This window comes from Dermacentor andersoni, unplaced genomic scaffold, assembly GCF_023375885.2.
Source record: "Dermacentor andersoni unplaced genomic scaffold, qqDerAnde1_hic_scaffold ctg00000187.1, whole genome shotgun sequence".
Taxonomy (NCBI): domain Eukaryota; kingdom Metazoa; phylum Arthropoda; class Arachnida; order Ixodida; family Ixodidae; genus Dermacentor; species Dermacentor andersoni.
In genome coordinates, this window is record NW_027314884.1 from 91211 (window position 1) to 100331 (window position 9121).

Sequence of the window (9121 nt, forward strand, 5' to 3'; positions counted from 1 at the left end):
GCTGCTCTTTTTAGCACCCGCGCACGCATTTGTGCGAAAACGCGTTTTAAGCATGCACATCCATCTTTTGGTAGACGCGGATGAAGTTTTCTGCAAAACCACAAGATGTGCATGCAAATGGTGCTTTTTGCAGAACGCGCTCGTGGATTTCTACCAAACGACGTGCTAAGCATGCCGATGCTGCTCTTTTTAGCACCCGCGCACGCATTTGTGCGAAAACGCGTTTTAAGCATGCACATGCATCTTTTGGTAGACGCGGATGTTTTCTGCAAAACCACAAGATGTGCATGCAAATGGTGCTTTTGGCAGAACGCGCACGTGGATTTCTACCAAACGACGTGCTAAGCATGCCGATGCTGCTTTTTTTAGCACCCGCGCACGCATTTGTGCGAAAACGCGTTTTAAGCATGCACATGCATCTTTTGGTAGACGCGGATGAAGTTTTCTGCAAAACCACAAGATGTGCATGCAAATGGTGCTTTTTGCAGAACGCGCACGTGGATTTCTACCAAACGACGTGCTAAGCATGCCGATGCTGCTCTTTTTAGCACCCGCGCACGGATTTGTGCGAAAACGCGTTTTAAGCATGCACATGCATCTTTTGGTAGACGCGGATGAAGTTTTCTGCAAAACCACAAGATGTGCATGCAAATGGTGCTTTTTGCAGAACGCGCACGTGGATTTCTACCAAACGACGTGCTAAGCATGCCGATGCTGCTGCTCTTTTTAGCACCCGCGCACGCATTTGTGCGAAAACGCGTTTTAAGCATGCACATGCATCTTTTGGTAGACGCGGATGAAGTTTTCTGCAAAACCACAAGATGTGCATGCAAATGGTGCTTTTTGCAGAACGCGCACGTGGATTTCTACCAAACGACGTGCTAAGCATGCCGATGCTGCTCTTTTTAGCACCCGCGCACGCATTTGTGCGAAAACGCGTTTTAAGCATACACATGCATCTTTTGGTAGACGCGGATGAAGTTTTCTGCAAAACCACAAGATGTGCATGCAAATGGTGCTTTTTGCAGAACGCGCACGTGGATTTCTACCAAACGACGTGCTAAGCATGCCGATGCTGCTCTTTTTAGCACCCGCGCACGCATTTGTGCGAAAACGCGTTTTAAGCATGCACATGCATCTTTTGGTAGACGCGGATGAAGTTTTCTGCAAAACCACAAGATGTGCATGCGAATGGTGCTTTTTGCAGAACGCGCACGTGGATTTCTACCAAACGACGTGCTAAGCATGCCGATGCTGCTCTTTTTAGCACCCGCGCACGGATTTGTGCGAAAACGCGTTTTAAGCATGCACATGCATCTTTTGGTAGACGCGGATGAAGTTTTCTGCAAAACCTCAAGATGTGCATGCAAATGGTGCTTTTGGCAGAACGCGCACGTGGATTTCTACCAAACGACGTGCTAAGCATGCCGATGCTGCTCTTTTTAGCACCCGCGCACGCATTTGTGCGAAAACGCGTTTTAAGCATGCACATGCATCTTTTGGTAGACGCGGATGAAGTTTTCTGCAAAACCACAAGATGTGCATGCAAATGGTGCTTTTTGCAGAACGCGCTCGTAGATTTCTACCAAACGACGTGCTAAGCATGCCGATGCTGCTCTTTTTAGCACCCGCGCACGCATTTGTGCGAAAACGCGTTTTAAGCATGCACATGCATCTTTTGGTAGACGCGGATGAAGTTTTCTGCAAAACCACAAGATGTGCATGCAAATGGTGCTTTTTGCAGAACGCGCACGTGGATTTCTACCAAACGACGTGCTAAGCATGCCGATGCTGCTCTTTTTAGCACCCGCGCACGCATTTGTGCGAAAACGCGTTTTAAGCATGCACATGCATCTTTTGGTAGACGCGGATGAAGTTTTCTGCAAATCCACAAGATGTGCATGCAAATGGTGCTTTTGGCAGAACGCGCACGTGGATTTCTACCAAGCGACGTGCTAAGCATGCCGATGCTGCTCTTTTTAGCACCAGCGCACGCATTTGTGCGAAAACGCGTTTTAAGCATGCACATGCATCTTTTGGTAGACGCGGATGAAGTTTTCTGCAAAACCACAAGATGTGCATGCAAATGGTGCTTTTTGCAGAACGCGCACGTGGATTTCTACCAAACGACGTGCTAAGCATGCCGATGCTGCTCTTTTTAGCACCCGCGCACGCATTTGTGCGAAAACGCGTTTTAAGCATGCACATGCATCTTTTGGTAGACGCGGATGAAGTTTTCTGCAAAACCACAAGATGTGCATGCAAATGGTGCTTTTTGCAGAACGCGCACGTGGATTTCTACCAAACGACGTGCTAAGCATGCCGATGCTGCTCTTTTTGCACCCGCGCACGCATTTGTGCGAAAACGCGTTTTAAGCATGCACATGCATCATTTGGTAGACGCGGATGAAGTTTTCTGCGAAACCACAAGATGTGCATGCAAATGGTGCTTTTTGCAGAACGCGCACGTGGATTTCTACCAAACGACGTGCTAAGCATGCCGATGCTGCTCTTTTTAGCACCCGCGCACGCATTTGTGCGAAAACGCGTTTTAAGCATGCACATGCATCTTTTGGTAGACGCGGATGAAGTTTTCTGCAAAACCACAAGATGAGCATGCAAATGGTGCTTTTTGCAGAACGCGCACGTGGATTTCTACCAAACGACGTGCTAAGCATGCCGATGCTGCTCTTTTTAGCACCCGCGCACGGATTTGCGCGAAAACGCGTTTTAAGCATGCACATGCATCTTTTGGTAGACGCGGATGAAGTTTTCTGCAAAACCACAAGATGTGCATGCAAATGGTGCTTTTGGCAGAACGCGCACGTGGATTTCTACCAAACGACGTGCTAAGCATGCCGATGCTGCTCTTTTTAGCACCCGCGCACGCATTTGTGCGAAAACGCGGTTTAAGCATGCACATGCATCTTTTGGTAGACGCGGATGAAGTTTTCTGCAAAACCACAAGATGTGCATGCAAATGGTGCTTTTTGCAGAACGCGCTCGTGGATTTCTACCAAACGACGTGCTAAGCATGCCGATGCTGCTCTTTTTAGCACCCGCGCACGCATTTGTGCGAAAACGCGTTTTAAGCATGCACATGCATCTTTTGGTAGACGCGGATGAAGTTTTCTGCAAAACCACAAGATGTGCATGCAAATGGTGCTTTTTGCAGAACGCGCACGTGGATTTCTACCAAACGACGTGCTAAGCATGCCGATGGTGCTCTTTTTAGCACCCATGCACGGATTTGTGCGAAAACGCGTTTTAAGCATGCACATGCATCTTTTGGTAGACGCGGATGAAATTTTCTGCAAAACCACAAGATGTGCATGCAAATGGTGCTTTTGGCAGAACGCGCACGTGGATTTCTACCAAACGACGTGCTAAGCATGCCGATGCTGCTCTTTTTAGCACCCGCGCACGCATTTGTGCGAAAACACGTTTTAAGCATGCACATATGCGTCTTTTGGTAGACGCGGATGAAGTTTTCTGCAAAACCACAAGATGTGCATGCAAATGGTGCTTTTTGCAGAACGCGCTCGTGGATTTCTACCAAACGACGTGCTAAGCATGCCGATGCTGCTCTTTTTAGCACCCGCGCACGCATTTGTGCGAAAACGCGTTTTAAGCATGCACATGCATCTTTTGGTAGACGCGGATGAAGTTTTCTGCAAAACCACAAGATGTGCATGCAAATGGTGCTTTTGGCAGAACGCGCACGTGGATTTCTACCAAACGACGTGCTAAGCATGCCGATGCTGCTCTTTTTAGCACCCGCGCACGCATTTGTGCGAAAACGCGTTTTAAGCATGCACATGCATCTTTTGGTAGACGCGGATGAAGTTTTCTGCAAAACCACAAGATGTGCATGCAAATGGTGCTTTTTGCAGAACGCGCACGTGGATTTCTACCAAACGACGTGCTAAGCATGCCGATGCTGCTCTTTTTAGCACCCGCGCACGGATTTGTGCGAAAACGCGTTTTAAGCATGCACATGCATCTTTTGGTAGACGCGGATGAAGTTTTCTGCAAAACCACAAGATGTGCATGCAAATGGTGCTTTTGGCAGAACGCGCACGTAGATTTCTACGAAACGACGTGCTAATCATGCCGATGCTGCTCTTTTTAGCACCCGCGCACGCATTTGTGCGAAAACGCGTTTTAAGCATGCACATGCATCTTTTGGTAGACGCGGATGAAGTTTTCTGCAAAACCACAAGATGTGCATGCAAATGGTGCTTTTTGCAGAACGCGCACGTGGATTTCTACCAAACGACGTGCTAAGCATGCCGATGCTGCTCTTTTTAGCACCCGCGCACGGATTTGCGCGAAAACGCGTTTTAAGCATGCACATGCATCTTTTGGTAGACGCGGATGAAGTTTTCTGCAAAACCACAAGATGTGCATGCAAATGGTGCTTTTGGCAGAACGCGCACGTGGATTTCTACCAAACGACGTGCTAAGCATGCCGATGCTGCTCTTTTTAGCACCCGCGCACGCATTTGTGCGAAAACGCGTTTTAAGCATGCACATGCATCTTTTGGTAGACGCGGATGAAGTTTTCTGCAAAACCACAAGATGTGCATGCAAATGGTGCTTTTTGCAGAACGCGCTCGTGGATTTCTACCAAACGACGTGCTAAGCATGCCGATGCTGCTCTTTTTAGCACCCGCGCACGCATTTTTGCGAAAACGCGTTTTAAGCATGCACATGCATCTTTTGGTAGACGCGGATGAAGTTTTCTGCAAAACCACAAGATGTGCATGCAAATGGTGCTTTTTGCAGAACGCGCACGTGGATTTCTACCAAACGACGTGCTAAGCATGCCGATGCTGCTCTTTTTAGCACCCGCGCACGGATTTGTGCGAAAACGCGTTTTAAGCATGCACATGCATCTTTTGGTAGACGCGGATGAAGTTTTCTGCAAAACCACAAGATGTGCATGCAAATGGTGCTTTTGGCAGAACGCGCACGTGGATTTCTACCAAACGACGTGCTAAGCATGCCGATGCTGCTCTTTTTAGCACCCGCGCACGCATTTGTGCGAAAACGCGTTTTAAGCATGCACATGCATCTTTTGGTAGACGCGGATGAAGTTTTCTGCAAAACCACAAGATGTGCATGCAAATGGTGCTTTTTGCAGAACGCGCACGTGGATTTCTACCAAACGACGTGCTAAGCATGCCGATGCTGCTCTTTTTAGCACCCGCGCACGCATTTGTGCAAAAACGCGTTTTAAGCATGCACATGCATCTTTTGGTAGACGCGGATGAAGTTTTCTGCAAAACCACAAGATGTGCATGCAAATGGTGCTTTTGGCAGAACGCGCACGTGGATTTCTACCAAACGACGTGCTAAGCATGCCGATGCTGCTCTTTTTAGCACCCGCGCACGCATTTGTGCGAAAACGCGTTTTAAGCATGCACATGCATCTTTTGGTAGACGCGGATGAAGTTTTCTGCAAAACCACAAGATGTGCATGCAAATGGTGCTTTTTGCAGAACGCGCACGTGGATTTCTACCAAACGACGTGCTAAGCATGCCGATGCTGCTCTTTTTAGCACCCGCGCACGCATTTTTGCGAAAACGCGTTTTAAGCATGCACATGCATCTTTTGGTAGACGCGGATGAAGTTTTCTGCAAAACCACAAGATGTGCATGCAAATGGTGCTTTTTGCAGAACGCGCACGTGGATTTCTACCAAACGACGTGCTAAGCTTGCCGATGCTGCTCTTTTTAGCACCCGCGCACGGATTTGTGCGAAAACGCGTTTTAAGCATGCACATGCATCTTTTGGTAGACGCGGATGAAGTTTTCTGCAAAACCACAAGATGTGCATGCAAATGGTGCTTTTGGCAGAACGCGCACGTGGATTTCTACCAAACGACGTGCTAAGCATGCCGATGCTGCTTTTTTTAGCACCCGCGCACGCATTTGTGCGAAAACGCGTTTTAAGCATGCACATGCATCTTTTGGTAGACGCGGATGAAGTTTTCTGCAAAACCACAAGATGTGCATGCAAATGGTGCTTTTTGCAGAACGCGCACGTGGATTTCTACCAAACGACGTGCTAAGCATGCCGATGCTGCTCTTTTTAGCACCCGCGCACGGATTTGTGCGAAAACGCGTTTTAAGCATGCACATGCATCTTTTGGTAGACGCGGATGAAGTTTTCTGCAAAACCACAACATGTGCATGCAAATGGTGCTTTTGGCAGAACGCGCACGTGGATTTCTACCAAACGACGTGCTAAGCATGCCGATGCTGCTTTTTTTAGCACCCGCGCACGCATTTGTGCGAAAACGCGTTTTAAGCATGCACATGCATCTTTTGGTAGACGCGGATGAAGTTTTCTGCAAAACCACAAGATGTGCATGCAAATGGTGCTTTTTGCAGAACGCGCACGTGGATTTCTACCAAACGACGTGCTAAGCATGCCGATGCTGCTCTTTTTAGCACCCGCGCACGGATTTGTGCGAAAACGCGTTTTAAGCATGCACATGCATCTTTTGGTAGACGCGGATGAAGTTTTCTGCAAAACCACAACATGTGCATGCAAATGGTGCTTTTGGCAGAACGCGCACGTGGATTTCTACCAAACGACGTGCTAAGCATGCCGATGCTGCTCTTTTTAGCACCCGCGCACGCATTTTTGCGAAAACGCGTTTTAAGCATGCACATGCATCTTTTGGTAGACGCGGATGAAGTTTTCTGCAAAACCACAAGATGTGCATGCAAATGGTGCTTTTTGCAGAACGCGCTCGTGGATTTCTACCAAACGACGTGCTAAGCATGCCGATGCTGCTCTTTTTAGCACCCGCGCACGCATTTTTGCGAAAACGCGTTTTAAGCATGCACATGCATCTTTTGGTAGACGCGGATGAAGTTTTCTGCAAAACCACAAGATGTGCATGCAAATGGTGCTTTTTGCAGAACGCGCACGTGGATTTCTACCAAACGACGTGCTAAGCATGCCGATGCTGCTCTTTTTAGCACCCGCGCACGGATTTGTGCGAAAACGCGTTTTAAGCATGCACATGCATCTTTTGGTAGACGCGGATGAAGTTTTCTGCAAAACCACAAGATGTGCATGCAAATGGTGCTTTTGGCAGAACGCGCACGTGGATTTCTACCAAACGACGTGCTAAGCATGCCGATGCTGCTCTTTTTAGCACCCGCGCACGCATTTGTGCGAAAACGCGTTTTAAGCATGCACATGCATCTTTTGGTAGACGCGGATGAAGTTTTCTGCAAAACCACAAGATGTGCATGCAAATGGTGCTTTTTGCAGAACGCGCACGTGGATTTCTACCAAACGACGTGCTAAGCATGCCGATGCTGCTCTTTTTAGCACCCGCGCACGCATTTGTGCAAAAACGCGTTTTAAGCATGCACATGCATCTTTTGGTAGACGCGGATGAAGTTTTCTGCAAAACCACAAGATGTGCATGCAAATGGTGCTTTTGGCAGAACGCGCACGTGGATTTCTACCAAACGACGTGCTAAGCATGCCGATGCTGCTCTTTTTAGCACCCGCGCACGCATTTGTGCGAAAACGCGTTTTAAGCATGCACATGCATCTTTTGGTAGACGCGGATGAAGTTTTCTGCAAAACCACAAGATGTGCATGCAAATGGTGCTTTTTGCAGAACGCGCACGTGGATTTCTACCAAACGACGTGCTAAGCATGCCGATGCTGCTCTTTTTAGCACCCGCGCACGCATTTTTGCGAAAACGCGTTTTAAGCATGCACATGCATCTTTTGGTAGACGCGGATGAAGTTTTCTGCAAAACCACAAGATGTGCATGCAAATGGTGCTTTTTGCAGAACGCGCACGTGGATTTCTACCAAACGACGTGCTAAGCTTGCCGATGCTGCTCTTTTTAGCACCCGCGCACGGATTTGTGCGAAAACGCGTTTTAAGCATGCACATGCATCTTTTGGTAGACGCGGATGAAGTTTTCTGCAAAACCACAAGATGTGCATGCAAATGGTGCTTTTGGCAGAACGCGCACGTGGATTTCTACCAAACGACGTGCTAAGCATGCCGATGCTGCTTTTTTTAGCACCCGCGCACGCATTTGTGCGAAAACGCGTTTTAAGCATGCACATGCATCTTTTGGTAGACGCGGATGAAGTTTTCTGCAAAACCACAAGATGTGCATGCAAATGGTGCTTTTTGCAGAACGCGCACGTGGATTTCTACCAAACGACGTGCTAAGCATGCCGATGCTGCTCTTTTTAGCACCCGCGCACGGATTTGTGCGAAAACGCGTTTTAAGCATGCACATGCATCTTTTGGTAGACGCGGATGAAGTTTTCTGCAAAACCACAACATGTGCATGCAAATGGTGCTTTTGGCAGAACGCGCACGTGGATTTCTACCAAACGACGTGCTAAGCATGCCGATGCTGCTCTTTTTAGCACCCGCGCACGCATTTTTGCGAAAACGCGTTTTAAGCATGCACATGCATCTTTTGGTAGACGCGGATGAAGTTTTCTGCAAAACCACAAGATGTGCATGCAAATGGTGCTTTTTGCAGAACGCGCACGTGGATTTCTACCAAACGACGTGCTAAGCATGCCGATGCTGCTCTTTTTAGCACCCGCGCACGCATTTGTGCGAAAACGCGTTTTAAGCATGCACATGCATCTTTTGGTAGACGCGGATGAAGTTTTCTGCAAAACCACAAGATGTGCATGCAAATGGTGCTTTTTGCAGAACGCGCACGTGGATTTCTACCAAACGACGTGCTAAGCATGCCGATGCTGCTTTTTTTAGCACCCGCGCACGCATTTGTGCGAAAACGCGTTTTAAGCATGCACATGCATCTTTTGGTAGACGCGGATGAAGTTTTCTGCAAAACCACAAGATGTGCATGCAAATGGTGCTTTTTGCAGAACGCGCACGTGGATTTCTACCAAACGACGTGCTAAGCATGCCGATGCTGCTCTTTTTAGCACCCGCGCACGGATTTGTGCGAAAACGCGTTTTAAGCATGCACATGCATCTTTTGGTAGACGCGGATGAAGTTTTCTGCAAAACCACAAGATGTGCATGCAAATGGTGCTTTTTGCAGAACGCGCACGTGGATTTCTACCAAACGACGTGCTAAG